This window comes from Hippichthys cyanospilos, chromosome 22 (assembly GCF_059441005.1).
Source record: "Hippichthys cyanospilos isolate Australia breed blue-spotted pipefish chromosome 22, RoL_Hcya_1.0, whole genome shotgun sequence".
NCBI classification, from domain to species: Eukaryota; Metazoa; Chordata; class Actinopteri; order Syngnathiformes; family Syngnathidae; genus Hippichthys; species Hippichthys cyanospilos.
The window spans coordinates 9,774,570-9,795,513 of NC_142390.1; the positions used below are offsets into that span (position 1 = coordinate 9,774,570).

A 20,944-nucleotide genomic window follows, 5' to 3' on the forward strand; every position below is an offset into this window, starting at 1 on the left:
TCAGATGCTGAATCTGCTTCATGACGAAATTGTGACTCTCGATGCAGACGACTACAAGAAAGATCATAGGACTGACAGAATGGCGAGACAAGCCGCCCCTGTCCAAGGGGCGAAGAACGAGTTGCCGGACTCGATAAAGGTGGCCATTGGTGCTCGTGTTATGGTAACCCGCAATATTGATGTTCAGGCAGGTTTGTGCAACGGCTCCTTTGCGAGAGTTGTCAAATTGGTGCACTATGCCAACAATGCACGCGTTCAGAAACTTGGGCTGGAGCTTGACGCTGAGACAAAGGCGAGTTTTGCTGATAACATTGTTTACATTGACAGACTGTAGGAAAAGTTGAAACGGCCTGGAGTCGTGCGTTTGCAGTTCTCCATTAAGCTTGCTTTTGCTTGCACGATCCACAAAGTACAAGGTATGACCAAATCTGAAGCGGTGGTGTCTCAGAAAGGTGTCTTTGAGCACGGCATGGCGTACGTGGCCCTGAGGCGAGTGACGTCTCTCAGTGGGCTCCATGTGCTGCATATGGACGAGAGAAGGATTCATGCCAACCCCGAAATAACCTCTGCTCTTGCTACGATGACAGACGCTTCCTTGGACTACGTGATGCCTCTCCTTCATGTCATGCCCATACTAGCTCCTACCAACAACCTGGTCGTTGTCCATCACAACACCGAAGGGCTGCTTTGTCATGCGCAGAATATCAAATGTCACCAGAAGCTGCACTTTGCTGACATTTTGTGCTTGACAGAAACACACCTCCAGGGGTTCGTTGATGCTGGAAATGTCGTCTTGGAAGGCTACACAGTGTATCATCGGAACCGAAGTGTCTCACATTTAAATTGTCCTGACTTGGCAACAAAACGTGGCGGCGGTGTAGGTATTTGGGTGAAAGAACACATTTCGGCACAGGAAACGATCTACATCCAGGGTGTCACCGATATTGAATTTGTTGTGGTCAAACTCTAACCTCCCATCGATATGTTCATCGCTACTGTGTACAGGCCTCCGGGGCAGAGTCTGCGCTATTTTTTGCCAAACTTGGAAAGTTTGTTGTACTCTCTGGAAGTGATGGACCATCATCAGATCCTGGTATGCGAAGATTTCAATGAAGATGCGCTGTCAGACTCACACAAGCCCATTATGGAACTGTTTGTCTCTAAGGGTTACACACAGCTCATAAATACGTGTACCACTGACAAGAACTCACTCCTTGACCTCATATTTGTCTCCCGACCTCAGTGTGCTGTTCATTCAGGTGTCCTGCGAACATACTACAGCTATCACAATCCTGTCTTCTGTGTTTTACACACTGAAAGGTGAGTCATGTACAAGTTGCACATTAAGTGTTGTCCCTGTCGTGTTATGGCGCCCTAAGGTCAACGTGATGGGATGAAATCCGGGGTGAGGATGGTCTTGCGTGTGTGCGAGGTGAGTAGGAGGTGAGGTGAGAGTCAAATTTCGAGACAAAGTAACAAAAAAAATGGGTCAAGTCGATGGGAGGGATCTGCGGTCAAAAATGGATTTAGCATGTGTGTGAGGTGAGTGGAAGGTGAGGAGATGAGAGATAAAACACAATCGAGTAAGTATAGAGATCTTTGAGGACGGAGGGTCAAGTTGATGGGAGGGTTTAGTGGGATTATCACCTTTTGGTTTGTTCACCATTTTGACAGTCACAATCATCAGCATGAGGTGAGAGCAGAAAACAGACAAGGTAAGTAGGTCACTATAATAGATTTTTTTGTCTACTGTACATGTTATAATTTACTCTCTACTTAAAGCAGGTCTATCATTTTGGAGAAATGGAGAGAGCATAGGTATGTGTCTATGGATGGATTGTACGTGAGTTACATAATCTTATGTCATCCCAATGTTTTTATAGGCATAGTATCCATTATTTTGTTGGCATTGAAAGATGAGTGAAAATGCTAAATAGACTGGCCCCCTTGAGGTTTCCTTTTCCAAGAACGCTTGGCACTAAAAGACTTAAAATCAACTGTAGGTTTGCCTATCTTTTGCAGCGTTTGCCATCACTCTTCTTAATTTGTTTCTTTCTTTTAGACCTGTAATTTATGTCAATTAAAACAAAAATTGTGCAGATCTTTATCGGCTTTTGTTGTCACCTTCTTCATGTATTTTGTTCTGTTTTTGTAGACCAATGTTTATCACTTGTTGCCTGTGGCTCCACATGTTGCATTCATCCAAAGAACAACTGGAACATCACCACCGTGTGCAAGTGGTTGATGGCACGTCATCAGACTTGTCCAGTGGCTGCTTCCTTCTGGATTAAACCAGGTCTGTTTTCTGCTCTCTTCAGGCCACTTTTTTTTTTTATTAGTAGGAAAAGGTAAGTAGCTCATCAGTAAACCTATCTTCTTTTGTAAAGGCAGTAAAAGTAATTTTTGTCCCATCTATTTATTTTTTTTAGAGCGATGTTGTCCACCTGTTGCCTGCGGCTCCACATGTCGCATTCATCCAAAGAACAGCTGCAAGCTTGCCACCAAATAGAAGATTTTGATGAGTAATTGTATTGCTTGGTCAAGGACCTGTCTTCATCTGGAACAAACCAAGTCAGCTTTATCCTCTCTTCAAGGTAAGCAGCTCATCATTGAACTAATCTTTCGTCCTGAAGTCAATAAATGTTGTAAATATATTTCTTTTCTATTTTTAAAAGGCTCTTTGTTCAGGAGCAAGAGTGGTTCAGAGCAGAATCACAGTAACAAATATGTGAGTGTATTCATGTCACTGTACTTGATTGGGCATGAATGTGATTTACTAATTTACTGTATTGTAGAAAATGAAAAGATGATGATGTCAGCATCATGTAAGTCTGGTCCTGTGTTATCCTTTCCCCCCCAAAAGACAAAAAAATATAAAGTAAAAATGAAGAAGAAAAAGAAATCAGGTGCCACAAGACGAAGACCACAGACAACCAAGCACCACTTCTGCTGATTACTTTGTAAGTAGCCAATTAGAGTAGCCAAGTTGCCATTAACCGGTGTTTTCAAATCAGCATTATCTTTTACAGCTTTCGTCCTCACCACCCTCTTCATGTTTTCATCATGCGACTTCCTGACGAGTTTACAAGGTCCATGACACTATCCTATCCTTGGGATGCAATTTCTTTTTCTATTCTTACGCTGTTGTTCGTGCACTGAAAAGAACAGTCCTAGTCACCTAATCCAATCTACATGATCTGTATCCATAGATACATTTTTGCCATTATCCTTGTGCTCTACAAAGGTTGCCATATGAAATACCTATTCACTCATGTATTTCTTTGTTTACATACATTTGTATGTACCATACTCATGAATTTCTGTTAAATCTGAGATCAAACAAGCATTCTGTGAGGCACGTCTACCTCAATTTTTTTATTGCTTGTGTCAACGTTTACCCTAGCAAAATCTATCCATCCCATTCATCCATTATCTGTCGGCACTTAGCTGTCTTCAGGCAGTGGGTGGTGGACACGCTCAACTGTTTGCCAGCAAATCGCAGCGCTTGCAAATTATGGAATGATAACAAATCTGCTCTAAAATCTCACCATTGCCGTTGATACAATGTTTATTGTAACATGTTAATATTCTAGAACATAAATCCCTCACTCTGACACATGTAGCTACAAGTAGTGCATCACATCACTAAACAATTTGTATTTGTTGGTGTCTCCTTTTTCAATGGTTTGCACTTTTAATTTTTGACAATCTTGTTTGATCTTAGATATTTATTTCTATTCATTTATTTTTTTTTAACTTAAGTCTTTGTGCACCTGTTCACTGACCTTTTCACTATTTCATGATTACGTCTTTATTAAGAAATCCTAAAACAGTCATTATGAGATGAAATTCTGTCTTTCCACTGCATGATACTCCCTCTACTAAAACTTTGTAATGGACTATAATGCAGCACTTATATTTTAGGTGTAAAGTGCCTAAAATTTAAATGTATAGTCATTCAACAGGAAACTCATTGAAACTACAGAAAACAAGACATTGCACACCATCTGCCACTGTTTTAAGCCTGTTCTGCCAACCAGCTTCCATCAAACCTTCTCAGCGATTATTTTTCAGCCTTTATATCAAACATCCTGTTCAGCGTCATTCAGCCCTACTTTGATTAAGGGTTTAAGCTGCCAGCATACTCAAATGCCTCTTAGTTAAAAATAAATAAAAAAATGTCATCCAGTGGAAACACTTTTGCTGCTATAGGACCAAAATTCTTCTTGTTTATACACTTATTTATTTAAATTTCTTATCTATTCAACTATTACATCTTTATTTACTTATTAAGACATTTTAGCGCAGTTTGTGTGATGGAATTCTATCTTTCCACTTTATGACACCTCCTAAAACACTGTAATAGATTCTGATGCAGCACTTCTGTGTTATGTGCACAGGTGTGCATTTTTATATTGGCCACATTCTTACTTACAAGAATTACCGTAGAGGGACGAGATAGAGGAGTAAGACGTAGGCATCAATGCCTTTTGCAGCTAAACACAGCTCGTGTTTGTCATGGTTTGTTGGATTTTGGGTTGTGGGTTCATTTTGAGGGGTTCTGTTATTTCCTGTTTATATAGTTCCCGCTTCTACTCCTCTCGTGTCTCCCTGCGTTAGTTTTGTTTTGGTCCACCTGTCCGTGTTACCTGCTCCTCGCGTGTCCATCAATCCGCTTCCCCGGCCTGTTGCTCCCTTTACAGCTGTCGCGCATCTGTCTTATTAGTTTGTGTGTATTTCAGCCGAGTTTTTGTTACAGCCCGTGTCGGATCTTTGTCGTATCATAGTCGTGTCTTACCCGTCGTCTGTCAGTCCCGTCTAGTCCCGGGTTGCCCGTCACACCTGCCCGTTCGTGTTTGTTTTCTATTTTTCCTGCGCCTTTCGTTGGAGTTTTTTGCCATCTTGTTTTTCCCTGCTTTTGTTCCTGCCAACCCTTTGTTGTAATAAACATTGATCGCTTCATCCATTCCTTGTCCCGATGTCTCCCTGCATTTGGGTCCTCACCCACCTCCGCAACCACGCCAGCCTACCTCCCTGCATCGCACCCGCGTGATAGTGTTAGCTGAGGTTGCTACAGCATTATTTTCAATTTTAAAAAAAAGCAGGCAGACTAAATATCTTCTAAGTTCATCCTTGTTCAAACACAGGAATATTACTAAAACGGAAAAAAGTTATGTCTCCAGATGATTCAATTCTGAGTGCCCCCGTTAAAGGACATTGAAATGTATTCCATTTGACACGATTAAATGTTGTCTTTTGGCATATACACACAATCATAAACTGGGTGAAACACGAATGCTACTTAACATCGGTTATTTATGGTCAAATGAACTCAAACCGCGTCGCGAAGAAAAGTAAACGCAAATTCTTGGATAGCATTAAACATAAAGTGGCGAGGCATTCACTGACGCTCACACTTTTGACTATCTGAAACACACTTAATGTAAAACAAGTAGTCCCACCCCTGAAGCGAGAGAGCGTAATGCAAACTGAAGGAAATTCATATTTTTCAAATTCAATATATCAATAAAATAGTGTGTACATGGAACTGTGTTATACTAATATAGATTGAGATGACGTAATGTCAGTATAAAGCAGATATAGTCTTGGCCCGGGAGAAACACAGACAAGTCGGCACCTCCAAAAGGAACAGATGGCATTCCCCGACACAACATTCCACCAGGAGCAAAAGGCTCGGAATCCCTCTCGCTCGTGCTGATGTTTGGCTGTGGTGTGGAGCGAAAGTGTTGTACGATAGGCTTCCCACCAATGCCTCAGGTAAGTGCGCCCTAATCACGCTGATCATGCCAATTAGTGTGACAGCATTAAACATGGCCAGAATAAATTGGGAAGGCGTTGGACGGTGGGAAAGAATCCCCTTCCTTGTGAGGAAGAAAAGGGACATGCAAGAATGGTTGAAGGAAGGAGACCCCACGTACATAGATCCAATTGGAGTTCCGAGAGGGGTCCCTGATCGATACAAATTAGTGGATCAAGTGGTGGCAGGATTGGAGAGTCTTTTCCTGTTCATTACAGTAAACAAAAATGTGGACCGGATTAATTATGTCCACTACAATGTCCAACGATTGGCGAACTTCACCACCACGGCACTCGAGGCAGTGCATGAGTAATTGGCAGCCACGTCTCTTATGGCATTCCAAAATAGAATGGTTTTAGATATGGTGTTAGCTGAAAAAGGAGGAGTGTGTGGTATATTTGAGGATGAGTGCTGTACTCTGATTCCCAACAATATGTCTCCTGACGGTCGCCTTACTAAGGCATTGGAGGGTCTGCACACGCTAAGTAACAAAATGAAGGAGCACTCAGGTGTGGACACCAGTTGGTACTCTGACTGGTTAAACATCTTTGGCAAATACAAAAGCTTGATTGCATCAGTACTGATTTCTATCGCTGTGTTTGCTGCTATTATGGTGTTATGCGGATGTTGCTGTATTCCATGTATCAGATCATTAACTGTTAAGACAATCGAACGCACGTCGGGGCCACTCCCTCCGGGTGGCCAGTACAGGATGATCCCTCAGAAGGACCCCCAGGAGGCGGAGACAGCTGTGGCCCTCCGGGAGTCCGGGATATCAAACGGTGCTAGTCGCGGGGACGAGATGACCCAGAGGCACCTGGTGGAAAACAACTGTGAGGAAAACTACGAACAGGAGGATCCAGCAAGTGATTCTGCAGGGGAAGAAAGACCAATGAGAGCAAACTGCAGTATACACATAGCCAATAAAATAATGCCAGGATGCCTTTGTTGCTGTTCCATTTGCATATTGTGTAGTATAACTCATTGCTGGGCAACTCGGATGAGATTACGTCTGATGGTGGCAACAGAGGCGTACAGGGCTGTATTGAGAGGGACCCGAGACCCAGGTGCTTGTATTAGATCTGTGTGTTAGGAATAAATCCACTCGTGTGTGAAAATGCCGGTTTCCTGATACCTTTCTATTGCAGAACGAGCGCGCAAATTGCTGGATGAGTGGCAGTTGGGTAAGGTCACAAATTGGAGTCAGATTACTAACTTGAGTTTATGTTGATTTAGAAATAAAATTCCAACAAAACGTTTGATGAAACGTTAAGGGTGATCTACTGTATAGGTGTGGATTCTCAAGCCCCTTGTGTGCCCCTTGATGTTATTAATATAGGTTTATTAAGTAGTAATTAATCTGTGGTCACTGAAGGCAAGGGGTTGGGATGCAGAGCTGTCACCACAGTTATGAGGCCGTTACCAATTTAACTTTTTTCTACTTTTTTCAAGATGAGTTGAGACCAACTTCAAAGTTAATTTGCAGCTATCCGCCTCAAAGGGCGGAACTGCTTGAAAAAAAGCTCACTTCTCACAGACTACGAGAGAGCAAGGTAGGCAACTTGGCTATTCACTCTTAAATTCAAATTGAATGTTACATTTCCCCCAAATATTGTTCAGAATTTTTTCTGTTTTTCCTCGTAAATGTACCGCTGTGAAATAGATGCCTTTAATACTGCTAATTATATTTGGCGACTGGCTGACTTAAAATGTATTAAAGTGACACAAAATTCGAAAATATTTCGAATATAATAATATGTAGAAAGAATAGTTATACACTTCAAGGTGTGTGTAGTGTTAGCTTTAATTTCCGTAACATTGGTTTATGTTCTGTAAAAGCCGTTCGAATTCGGTGGGAACCATGGGGAGGTGGGGGTGGGGGGGTGGGGGTGTGGGCTCTTGACTATGGCCGTGGGAAAAATAACTCAGCCAGAGGATATGGTGAAAACTAGAAATAGTCAATAAATCATTTGAAATGCCTATTTATTTAATGCTCTCCTAACCTATAGTTTTCACATTTTAAATCTTTCGTCGTCTGCGTCTTTTTTTTCACAACAGCTTTAGGTTGGGTGGTCGTGGTGTGTGTGTGTGTGTGTGTGTGTGTGTGTGTGTGTGTGCGTGTGCGTGTGCGTGTGTGTGTGTGTGTGTGTGTGTGTGGAGGGGGGGTAAAGTCGAATCAATATCATACACTGTTTTTGTCGCCACTCGTCACAATAAATCAGTTCTAAGTACTAGAATATGTTACTGACTTTTATTTTGGAAGTGTTCTTAGCGTGCCTTCGCTCACAATGCACTTGATTGGCAGATGGAAACTTCTGCTAGCTCACAGATTTCCCATGTGTGTCATGGTTTGTTGGATTTTGGGTTGTGGGTTTATTTTGAGGGGTCCTGTTCCTTTCTGTTTACATATATAGTTCCTGTTTCTGCTCCTGTCGCGTCTCCATGCGTTAGTTTTGATTTAGTCCACCTGTCCTTGTTACCTGCCCCTCGTGTGTCCTCCAATCCACTCCCTTAGCCTATTGTTCCCTGTCCAGCTGCTGTGCGTTAGTCTGATTAGTTTGTGAATGTATTTAAACCTAGTATCTGTTACAGCTCTTGTCGGATCATTGTCATTGTCATACTGTCATATTGTCTCTATCATATTGTCGCCTTGTAGTCCCGTCTCGGCTCCGTGTTTTCCTGCCAGCCTGCCCGTGGTGTTTGCTTTCTGTTTTGCCAGCCTGCCTGCGTCCTTAGTTCGAGTTTTTTGCCGTCCTGTTTTTCCCGCTTTTGTTCCCGTACGTTGAGTTAATAAATATGGATTTCATCAACCCCCTGTCCCGACGCTCCCCTGCTTTTGGGTCCTCCTCCTCCGCAACCACGGCGGCCTTCACACCCGCCGCGCACCTCCATGACAATGTGCTGTTTTAAGCTAGTTTGGCTACAGACTTGTTGCTTTTTGTTGCTCAGCGCTGACACCCGATGGATCTAAAACATCATTGCTCTCAACTTAATCTACTGACAGATAAGACATTTTATTTTGTCACGAATACAATAACACTTACGTTTTTATTTTATAATACATAATAATGTTTAAATGCAATGAATACCTCTATTTTAATACCTAATGTAAAAGTAGTCTATTTAATATTAAATTAAACTTAACTTTAGAAAAAGTAGACATTTTCATTGATTGAATAGGTGCTTTGTGGTCATCCCCTTAGCCATTTATTAGTGTGGAGAATGTGATGGGACTGGATGATTCTGACCTCATATTTATTACTATTTAATACGCCTAACCAGAACATCAAGGGGCACATAAGTGCTTGATGTTCGCGTTGTTAAGTGTGTTTCAGGTTTCCTTAGTCAATATACCTCTTTGAAATTGACACAGCTTTAATACTGTGAATTACATTTAGGCAACTGGTCGACTCAAAATGTATTAAAGGGCTACAAAAAATACATGAAATATAAAGCATGGTTATTCACTTCAAAATGTGTAGTGTTAGCTTTATTTTCCGTAACGTTGCTTTATGTTCTGTAAAAGCCGTTAAAATTCGGTGGGTGTCCGTGGGGGGGGTCTCGGTTGGCAGGCTTGAGAGAAAAAAATCTTGTCTAGCAGGTGGAGAAACAATGTCCTCTTGCAACATGTGCATTGTGGAAAACTATAAACTGTAAACAAATAATTGGACATGCCTATTTATTTTATGTAGTATATTTACTACTTCATAATTTTATTTGGGGAGGGGGGGGGGGGGGTGTTAGACCTCAAATTTACCTCAGAATTATTTACCCTGCTTTTCACAATATTTCAGTCCTGGACGCCTGGGTGGAGTAATATGTTGGAAAATTCGATTTTGTATCTTCCCTAAGAAAGTGTCCATTGAAATTCCCTAGTGTGTCTTTGCTCACAATGCACATGAGTGGCAGGTGGACGCTTCTGCTAGCGCACATATTTGCCGTGTGCGGCTTTAAGCTAGCTTGGTGACTGTCGCTCAGCACTGACACCTTAAAATTAACTGTTCTCAACTTCACCTACTGACTCAAACGACTCTTTATTTTCGTTACATTCATTATTACGTTCTTGCGTTGTAATTGTACAGGTAGAATCTTTAATTGTAGTCAATAAATGCATTCTAATATTATTATAACACAATTTTATTACAGTTTTAAACTGACTTTAGAGAAGGAAGAAATTCTCGTTTAAATAGGTGCATTGTGGATATTCCCTTAACTATTCAGTCGAGTGGAGAATGTTCATCAATTACATACACATGTTGTCGCCACCGGTCACAATAAATTGGTCCTGAGTGCTGGAATATGTTGGGGACTATTTTGTAAGTGCCCCAAGGACATGTCGGTTCAATGTTCTTAGCGTTTCTTCACTCACAATGCACGTGACTGGCAGGTTAAGGCTACTTGTGCACACATTTGCCACGTACGGCTCAATGTTAGCTTAACTGACCTCTAGCTTTTTTGATCAGCATTGACACCTGGTGGAGCTTAAAAATAATTGCTCTCAACTTCATCTACTGACTCATGACATTTTATTTCATTACAAATACAATAATTATTACATTATTGTGTTTTTTATTGTACATGTACTATCTTTAATTGCAGTTAATACAATTATTCTAATTTAAATAAAACAACTATTTTATCACAGCATTAAGCTTATGTTAGAAAAGGAAAAATAATATCAGTTTTAATTGGGTGCTTTGTGGTCTTCCCCTTAGCCATTCACTTGAGTGGAGGGTGTGTGTCATGTAAAATTTTTAATGAGGTTGTGCGTGTATACTAGGTTTGGTACTACTTATACCGTTTCGGCAACACTATAAACCAGGGGACACCACCGTATTTGAAACCGAGAGCTACTTCTTTGGTACTGAGTAATAGGAAGGGCTACCAGCTTATGCGAATCATGATCACATGTTTGTGATTTCTCACTACTATTAAGAACCAGCTGTAGACATGTAATTTAAGTGTAATATGTCATGTATATGTTATTCATGCATAATTGTTCGTAAAATCCCTTAAAAATCACAATGTTCTATCACTTGTAAGCTATTTGCAGAACAGGTCTGCAGGTTACTAATGTGTTACTCAGGGGCTTTTCATGTGATACTTGGGGGCTACCCAGTGCCCACGAGTACCACATTGTTGACCCCTGCTCTAAACATTTACATTTACTTATTTAACAACAACAGCAACAAAAAACATGGCCTTAATTGTTTTTTCCTTTCTCTTTCAGAATGGCTACACCAATGATAATTGCGAAAGTTGTCGCCATAAGACCCCAAACCACAGCCAGTGGATGGAGCGTGTCATCAAATGGCACAGTCAAGATGGAGGGGCAGCATCACAACAAAAACACAACTATTGCCCTCTGTGACGGTCAAAAAAATTATAAAATGGTGCTTTTCGACGCGAAAAAGGTCACAGAGGGCAATAGTTATGTTTTTGCTAATTGTGGTACGGGTAACGACCCCACTGTGCTGCTCACAAAAAGAGCCACAACAATTTATCAGGGCCCCCAAATCAACCCCCCGAGTTACAAGCGCAAGCAAGGCTGCTGGTTTTCCCCCCATCACTTTAGTCATCCCCTCAGGAAGTGATTAATCAGCTTCCTGAGGGGATGGTGACAGTTGATGGTCAAATAGCTGATGTAAGTTTACTGAGTTATGTGTGTACACATACGCATTAGCACACATGCCTATGTACATACAGTCACAAACAGGACTCTGTCCAGACGTTTGTAAATCACAGGGAGCCTCAGAGGTCACGTGGATGAAAAAAAACCCAAAGCTGTACTATATATACCCTCATATATATATATATATATATATATATATATATATATATATATATATTGAAGGAATGTAGTTTCAAGTAGGTTGATTGGCAAGAAAAATTCAGAGTAGCAACTTTCTGCGGAGCAGACCAGGGAGGTCAACACCTGGTGCGATCATTTGTCTTTGTGATGCAGTCAGTAAAACTAGGACTTACTGGCGGATGAGATAAAGTACAGCTCTACAGTACTGTTAGTTGATATTAAATGATTGTTTTAAGTGTGAATAGTCTGTAAACTTTGACTACATTGGACTCTACTTTTGCTTTATTCACAAGTTTTCTCAAAAGGACAAATGCATTTGGAAAAAAAAATTGCAATGCACTGTTTATTTCAAGGACACTCAAGTATTATTTCCGTCTTTCAGCTTCACGTTCTTTACATACACACATTCTATGCACACATGCTCACTTCCATGTAATCCCAGCTATTATGTTATGATCCAATGTTTCTTTCTTTTTTCTGGGGGGCAGCTTTCCCATTTGCGGTTACTGGACTGGTGGATGGGAGGAGTCACCAGCGCACACCTGTTCGCCATTATCATTAGTCTGGTTCTTATGCCCTGGCCCTGGCAAGAGAGGAAATGTCACTGCAATATTGTATTTTTTTCTTCTTTTCTCTCCATTGCCCATGTGTTTCGGTACCTTGCTTTAGCCATGCTTATGCTAATGCAAGTAGTTCTGGTTCCCTGTAGCGTAGTCCTCGTCATCTGGAACCGTACTTGCGTAGGATTGCTTTCACATTGTTGTTCGTTTGTGTTATTCCATCTGGCTGTACCCTTTCACATTGTTCCTTTTAGGCCTCGAGCTCCTTTGTCACTCCTTCCATCCATCACAACATAACATTTCTCAGTCGCGTAACCCTGCATAATTATTTTTACGAGTTGTCAGTGGCTCATGTCCTGCGTGCATGCTTTAATATTGTTTGCTCGAATTTTTCTGCTGTTTCTTGGGTCAGTACTTCAGTGCGCTTACACTTAACATTATTTCTGTGTTTATTTGGTCCATTTAAGATCCGTCCAATCCAGATGTTGAGATTCAGAGGGGACCGGCCGGTGCCCATGCGCCATATCACCATCAAAAAGGTAAGTACTTGCGTTCTATATTTCCTGTTGTTGTTATTCACAAATACTGTACATACTGAACAAATGTGCAACTTTAAACTGTTGCAGGATGGTTATCAGGATTTCTTTGTGGAGGGAGGCCATTTTCCATGAAATTCGAGTGGGTGACTCTTATGAGTTCACTCATTTGAATGCGAAGGTCAATGAGTTTGGCATGACTCTCAACACGACCCAGTATACAGAGATTAATGTGAGTAAATAGAGATTAATGTGAGTAAATAAATGGTTATGTGTCTATTATTCAAAAGGGTGTAGGGTGTATGTGTGATTTTAGTTCAATATAAATAGTCTTAAATCCCATGATTTCATCTTTCCACTCAACAGATCCACATATGTGCCAAAAAGGTCACTGTTTTTGGGTGGGATGTGGAGGAAAACCACATCGAGGTTGTGCAAGCTCGAGGGCAGACCATGAAAATCCCACTGCAGGTGTGGGCCAACACCTTTAAGGATCCCCCCGAATCCCTTCCAGTGGCCTCCCACTCTTCCTTACTATGCACAATGGGGAATGTACTCAAGTGGCCCTTGAGTAGTTTTTTTTTTTGTTTTGTTTTTGTTTGTTTTTGGGCGACAATAAATGGATGTCATGGCAGCTGTTTCATTTCATTTGTTGGGCAGTTTGAGTATCAATACAGGGTAGTTGCTTATGACTTACTCTTATTACTTCTGGTCTAATACAAAAGTTGAAGATTTTGCGGTTGGCCTAGTAAATATTTTTAGATGTTAAACAACAATGTCAAAAGGTGTTGAACTGTGCTTTGGTGAACTCTTCTGGGCAACCAGCAAATGCTGATGATCATCATTTTACTGAGGGGCCGCATGGTGCCCCTTGCCTATATGAGTGCAAATGCAAGCAGCGCAATCCCAAAATTGCACCAGATGGAGAGATCAATGCTCTTAGTATATACATATTAAGTATTATATTGAAATGAACCATGAGCATCTGTTTGCTTAATACAGCAAATTCATGCTTATATAAAGCCTGCATTGGTGGCGCTATTTTAAGATGTAATCATCTATATGTATATATCGATGGAAAGTTTGAGGCCATGTCTACAGACTCCCACTCGTCTTGTTTAAAGTCACATCTTCATGAACCGCATAGTGCGGTTCAAGTTCATGTACACACATGCCAAGCCGCTAGACGGCAGTAATGTCACAAATTCTGTCCAATCAAAGAACTTCCGCCTCTGACGTTCTCGCATCTGCGTCTTTGGCGGGAAAAAGAGTAGCGCGATGATGCAAATCTCCGTTGAAGATGGTCACACAAAACCGGAGGCTTTGGCAAATCTCCACTTTGGTCCGTCACCCAGTAGGCATGTTGTTAGTGTCCGTCACAGGATTTATTTATGAGCTGATTAATTGTACTGTACTTAAAAGATTTATTTTGAAAATATTAAAATAATAATTATAGTAACAATAAAATAGTTTATTTATGTAACGGGATGTTATATGCGTTCTTAAATTATTGCGGAAGTGACCTAACGGCACAGTGCTGCACCTGTAGCGGCCGGCAGCATGCAGTTAGTGCTGTGCGGAGAGCGTACTGGTGAGTCGCATAATGGTATGGATGAATGTGAAATGTCTTATTATTTCAAATTGTGGTATATATGCTAACGTGAAGTGTGTTCTTAGCTGTAATGTACTTTCAAGTGTATTTTATGTCGGTTATAAAAGCAGTATTTTGTCGTGTGAAGTTTTTTCGCTCTCCATATTGGAGTGGTTCACAAATGTCGTTTCCGTACCGGTTTTTGAAACATTGTCTCACCAGTACCGGTTTCCACACTGTGTAACAGGTAATGTTGTCGACTTTGTTTTATTTTACTTTTCGTGCTGTTTTTCACTATACTTTGTTAGTCGTGTTGCCGTGAACTCATTAAAGTGTCTGTGTGTGCGCTGTAGTTGTGCGCTGCAACGTGTGATGCGTTTAAGGACGCTCCGTTAATTAGATGGTTCTTTTTCTATTTTGTCTTACAAACTTATAAATAAAATCTATACGATCACCGTTAAAAAGAAAATAGAGTTAGTGCTGCGAGGAGAGCGTACTGCTTGTTCAAACATCGTCTCCCCAGTACCGGTTGCCACACTGGGGTACAGTAATAAAGAGAAACATCCAAAATCCACCTGAGTGTCAGTGGTGTATTGAAGCGACAGCGGTGTGAAGCTGCAAGCTGCAAACTGCCACCTGCGCGAGTGGCCCGTCACACATATACGAATATATACCTAAATGTTCCTCCAATTCATAGCAACCTCGTGGTGCAATGATGACATTCATGATTTTCTATGTTCGAGGTCGGTGGATGATCTACATGGATGTGAACGTTTCCCTTTTTCTTCTCAGATGTGTATTTTTTTTTTTTTTACACACGCTTCTCATGCCGAATTCCTGTACTAACAGGACGTTTTAGTGCAAAGATTCAAGGTAATTACTATCTTAAATAGTGCCATGCATGCATTATGAAAATCTTGACCTAAGAATGGCAAATTAGTGTAACTTTAAGCTGAATTATATATGTGAAATGATTGATAACCGCCAATATTTTTCCCTTTCAACCAATAATCTACACTGTTTTACATTTGAATGTATTGAAATTGCAGCATTTACACATATTTTCCAAAAAATTGCAACTTAAGAATCTTTTATTTTTGAAAAAAGCTAGTAATTTGGACTTTTCTGTCTCCATCCAAAAATAATTGTCTTTTATGCGACTATTTACAAGAAATTTAGGCTTAAGCAGCTCTTTGTTTTGTGTCGGCAGCCATTTTGGATTTTGTATATACACAACAGGGTAACTGTGCATTCAAATAATGAGGTAATTTAGGCCAACTGTTCCATTTTTGGGCAAAACATTTAGTAATTTAGATATGTCTGTGTCCTTACAAACAAACGTAGGATTTTATGTGTTTTATTTTGTTACATTTCAATCTAAAAACTCTTAGTGCAGCATGGGGAAGAAGTGTTGGGTTGTGGACTGCAAGACGGGCTACTTGAACAGCAAGGTGGTCGAGTAGGAGCAACAGTCACAATGCACGAAAGGAGGCAGAGGAAACGGCTTGTCAAGGACGCTGTGCCAACCAACTTTTGCCACAGCATGGCCTACCCGCCCTGCATGCATTGAACCTCTTTGCGTTATTATATATTTATCAACACATTTAATTTAACAACACAAACATATTCCAAGACTATAATATTTAAGTTAGGATTCAAGGAAAATCATTTGATTATAATCAGAGTCAATTGTCGCACAAAGAAGATAAGATAGTGATAAACAATACAAGATTACCAATACTATACATAACATAAATAACCTTACCAATTGGAATAAACATGGAAAAAGAAGAAAAGAGAAGGACATCAAATTAAGTAAAAGAAAGTGTGATCCAATTGGAGGTGTGCATTTGCAAGAGCTGCCCTCTAAAAATAGAGGCGCACAAGCAAGAACCCAACAGTAGGGAGGAAGACACAGAGGGAGCAACAGCCCAAAGAAAGGATAGTTAGTTTAGTTATTGTTGTTAGTGTGCCATTAACCTGAGGACAGCTCTTTGGGAGCCGAAACGTCTTCTTAGCACACACATTTTATAATCTCTAGTTAGATATAATTTGAGTAGTCACATTAAAAAAATACAAATAAAAAAATGTTTATTAAAAAACCATAAAAAATAATAAAAAAATGAAATACATATTTCAACTTTTATTATGTCATTAAATATATATCAAAGGCAACACTGCATTACTGAAAAACATAACAAAGGGTACTCCTATTAGTGATATTTAATAAACTAGAACTTATATTATACATATTAACAGATATCATATATATACAGAAATAATAAGAACAATAAAATCAAACTAAAACATAAATGGATGTGGGTTGGACAGAAGTCCGCTATGGACGCCGTGGCCAACCAAAGGAAAGACCAGGATGCGGGTAAGGACCATGGATGGAAGGACCGTGTACCCACCTTCCGTTATCGGGGAGGGAACTCAATCCCCTATCCTGAGAGGAGGAGGGTTCAGACCCATGATCCTAACCCTAGGTTGGAGTTGAGCTGTTGAAGAGACAGCATCACAGTTTAAGTTTTGCAGTGTGCCATATTGATAGCCGAAACCTTGCCAAGGCACACTCATTCACGCTTCATAATTCCTTTGGTAGAGGATTGATATACTTGTTATTATGTTATGTTTTGTTAATTCTATTTTGTAGAGATGTATATTTTTATAATGTATATTTTTAAAGATTGTAGTAATAGTTTATCAATTAGAGAACGAAGGTGATCCTTATTGACCGAATTAAAGCGCATTCTTAATAATTATTAAAATAACAGACCTAGTTCCAATAAATAGTTAGTGATTCTTTAATTTACTAAATTGACTCCTGATTATTATTTAAAACAAATGAATTTTCAGTGATTATAAATCAGAATCAATTACAACAGGAAGAAAAATGACAAAGATGGAAGATGGTTGGACAGTAGCGCACTATGGGCAAAATCGCTAGCCCACAAATAAAGGGCGGGAACCAGATGTGGTTGGAGTCGTGGTGGGAATGACCGTACATTTCCCTTTCAATTCAAGAGTGGGGACCATGTACCCTATGCGGAGAGGGGGAGGGCACAAACCTAACCCCAACCCTAACCCATCGATAAACCTAACCCTAATCCTTTACCCATTGTAATAAAAGTATATTATGTAAAGACGTTGTGTAGCCATCCTTTAAAGGTTGATCTCATGTACCTGCACATATTTGTAATTTCCCCATCAAAAACTAAGTCTATAAATAATCCTAACCTTAACCACTAACCCTAACATCTAACCCCACCCTTACTGTAACCCTAACCTGGCCCGCGAGTTCCCCGACCCACCGCCCTAGCTCGCCCCCCTTGCAGCTCCTCCGGGCCTTCCGTCTGCCCCCGGCCGGCACCGGCGTTGGCTGGCTGGGTCGGAGGGTGTCGGTATTGGCCCAGAGCGCCTCAAGATTCACCTTTGCGCACAGGTCTCGAGCTGTGACGCCCATCAGGGCACCTTGCGACGAGGCGACGCACGTCCCTGGTAGCCCACCAATAAAATGACAAAGTGCCAATTTAGCCCCTGGTCGCCTACCAATTAAATGGCAAAGTGCCATCAACGATGCTGGGCGGCCTCCGGCCCGCGAGTCCCCTGACGTGCGTTTCATTGCACTGCCCCTGGACATGCGAGCACGACTCCAACCTGGCATGCCACCTCCTATAGTATCCTCCATCTTTATATCTGCCCCTGCACAGAAATGCTCTTGTGGGGAGGGCTTATACTCAGAATGTTTGACAATGAAGTGTCCATTAAATTTATCTATTTTTCCAAATATGCCACCACAGATTGGGCAGCAAAGCGCTGGACTGGGGAGCATGAACCTCACCTTTAATTTAATCACTACACATCTTGCAAAAATGGTAGGCAGCCTTTTTTTTAATGATTTTCCACTTCCACCATCACACCAAGTTCAGCAGGCTGTGGCACCAGTAAACGCCTTTTCCTCACATCTCTTATCATTGGTGCTCGTTCCTAGATCTACCACTGAGGGCATGGGAGGGGCTTGATAAGTAGAGTATGTTCAGCACCCTCAGTCCTACTTATCTGCCTCCGCCCCTACATCACTTGGGCGCATGGTCTTTCCAGGCCGAGGGTTTTGGCTACTTTCAGTATAATCATCCATCACGTTCCCATCTTGCCCGTGAAGGACCATTTTTCCTGGGACTTTAATCAGATATTATCTCTCCCGGATGATTAATTTAATCACTTGGCCGTCAAGAAGCGGATCGTGTGGCGGTTCTAGCTATGAACTACCGCCGTCACCCACGACTAGGATGGTATCCATTAGCAATCATGGAAAACCCTAGAAAGTCACCACCGTCAACTCCCTAGACAGGCAGCTCAGCCAGGTTCCACTAGCGGTATAGCCAGGTTTTTGCGTTTGAAGTGGGCTCGATACCCCACAAATGACCCAAGGAGAGGTGTAAATATTAACTCAGGACTCAGGGATTTAGTTTTACCACTGCAGTGGGGAGAGGTCGAAGGGGAGCGTGACCGTGTGTCAGCCTCGTTGCAAAGTCTTTCTCTCCGAGCTCTCGGGCTGCAGTCTTTTATTGAAAAGTTGTTGCTGAGTCGTGGTGGGTCTCATGATTCAATCTGTGGCATCACATGGCTATTGAGCAAATGGCAGGCTCCACTCACCCTTTGAACATTGTTTACAACTTACACATCCCAATATCTATGCATAGACAATAGGGAGCCGGCACGGCTCCTGGAGCAGCGGGAGCACATGCCGCTTCATCAGTGCAACAGCCAGTTTATAATGAACTTATCTTACACAGGTCAAATAATGATTGATTGTCACGCGTCCATCCCCACGACAACAATGGAGATGGAGGCAGCCCTGACCTACCCATAGCTTCCCCACGCAGAGTAAGCTGTTGTAATGCTGCTTTGGAGACACCCCACCTCCGGCAGACAAGCCACCAGAGGGGGTGGAGGCCCCCCGGCTACACGCACAAACCCCTTCAAGGCCACTTCACGACTCCGCACCCCTCTGCCTTATAATGAGCATATAGGGCAACGTAGCCGCTACATGACAGACACTACCGACCAGCATGACAGAGGCTTACTCCCCAACAGAGATGACTTGAACCCATCCAGCCTTTCCAAAGTAGTGTGATGCCATAGGCATAACCGTCAAAATCGCCACTCTTAGCCCGAGTTTGGGGATCGCCGACCCCAACCATGGTCATCAGGGGAGAGCTAGAACCTACTGGAACTTCCGCTGATGCCTTGTGTCCGAACCAGATCAGAACCTCCCCCAATGGTAGTGTCTCCGACGTTTGAAAACATTACCTCACCAGATTGTAAGACCAATCCATGCAGTGATTGCCCACACACTCATGTCTCGTGGCAAAAACAATGAGGGGGGCTACACTCATCCCTCAAATCCTTCTTCACCGGCATACGTTCTTCGCTCCAACCAGGGTTGACCATGCCCCTCACACTCATCTCTTTGTGTGCGCTCTCAATTGCCTCCACAAGCCAAGTCATCCACTGATCATGGACTGTGCCACCACCACTCAGTCCACCCTTAAACCTCCGGTTTCCAGCCTCAGATTTCCCAGCCCCTGGAGGGACCGCACTATGGCAAAAATTGGTGGGCCCCGTGCCGCACACCATTTTTAACCCAGACCATCTCGCCCTGCCATAGGAGACTAATAATAGGAAAACCTTGGAAACCAGAACTTAAAGAACGTGGCATGTAGAACATAAAATTAGGCCAGTGGGACTAATCTTATAGTGAACTCAACTTTTGTAATCGAACGCGAGCTTGAACCATATATCAATAGAATATAATAATGCTCTTCTGCTGAGCAACTTCGCCAGCTGTAGACATCTCTTCCTGGGGAAGCCTAAGACTTTCAGGGCCTCCAAATTAGACAAAGGCCAAAATCCCATAGCCCCAATAGGGAACCCAATCACTTTTACGACTTCAGCGCCCCTTACACGCCGAAAGTGTTCCACCAGAGGTTTATATTTCCTCAATTTTTCCTCCATCGTCGTACTCATACCTGATTGTCACATCCAGCACCAAAAGCGAGTCGTCCTTGGTCAAGACAAGGTCCGGTACTGGCAGGCTACCATCCAAAAGACAACACCTGCATTCCCTTTCCGCTGACCAACCCTTCAATTTCGCTTCCTTTTCCAAGATGTCACAGATTTTGTTGTGACGTCCAATCCTAACCTTCTTTGTGAAAGTACACTGCCTGATTATATGAGAGGCTGTTTCAAGGGTCAAGCCACACCGCCTTTACATAACTCCGTCCTTCGTCAAAACCCTTGCCATGAACTCTTTTGTCGGGAGCACATTGGACCTGAGAGATAAAGCAGTAATAAAACTCCTCTGCCTGAAACCCTTCCTGGTAGGGTCCATCAGCCAATTTTTGCTTATGCGATCGCTCAGGAAGAGGTTCGCACTCTTTCCCTGGACTTTGAGGCAGCACCGGGATTCTTTAGTCTTAGACCTCCAGTCTGGAAGTCCTGGAGGTGATCCACCCAGTAAATGAAGCTGTGTGTGTGGATCAATTTGCGGCAGTCCAGATTGAACTCTTCCCGCTTCCCTCCACATCTTTTTCCAAGCATTGCTCATGCATATGTTTCTGG

General features: G+C 42.0%; 2 long non-coding RNA genes across 6 annotated transcripts; both read left to right on the top strand.

Annotated features, from left to right (window-relative positions):
• Positions 1 to 746: 746 nt before the first annotated feature.
• On the top strand, positions 747 to 5,616 carry LOC148405837 (uncharacterized). 3 transcript variants are annotated; one of them, XR_015864246.1, is made up of 8 exons: positions 747 to 1,093; positions 1,244 to 1,715; positions 1,783 to 1,818; positions 2,156 to 2,296; positions 2,430 to 2,594; positions 2,676 to 2,728; positions 2,864 to 2,960; positions 3,030 to 5,616. It is a non-coding gene; the product is annotated as an uncharacterized LOC148405837 (long non-coding RNA). The 3 variants fall into 3 exon arrangements; XR_015864245.1 differs by having other exon boundaries at positions 747 to 1,715; positions 2,156 to 2,348; XR_015864244.1 differs by having other exon boundaries at positions 747 to 1,715.
• Positions 5,617 to 6,844: 1,228 nt separating this feature from the next.
• On the top strand, positions 6,845 to 13,360 carry LOC148405838 (uncharacterized). 3 transcript variants are annotated; one of them, XR_015864093.1, is made up of 5 exons: positions 6,845 to 7,002; positions 7,271 to 7,371; positions 11,049 to 12,729; positions 12,817 to 12,958; positions 13,093 to 13,360. It is a non-coding gene; the product is annotated as an uncharacterized LOC148405838 (long non-coding RNA). The 3 variants fall into 3 exon arrangements; XR_015864094.1 differs by lacking the exons at positions 6,845 to 7,002; positions 7,271 to 7,371 and adding an exon at positions 8,169 to 8,595; XR_015864092.1 differs by lacking the exons at positions 6,845 to 7,002; positions 7,271 to 7,371 and having other exon boundaries at positions 10,601 to 12,729.
• The last annotated feature ends 7,584 nt before the right edge of the window (positions 13,361 to 20,944 follow it).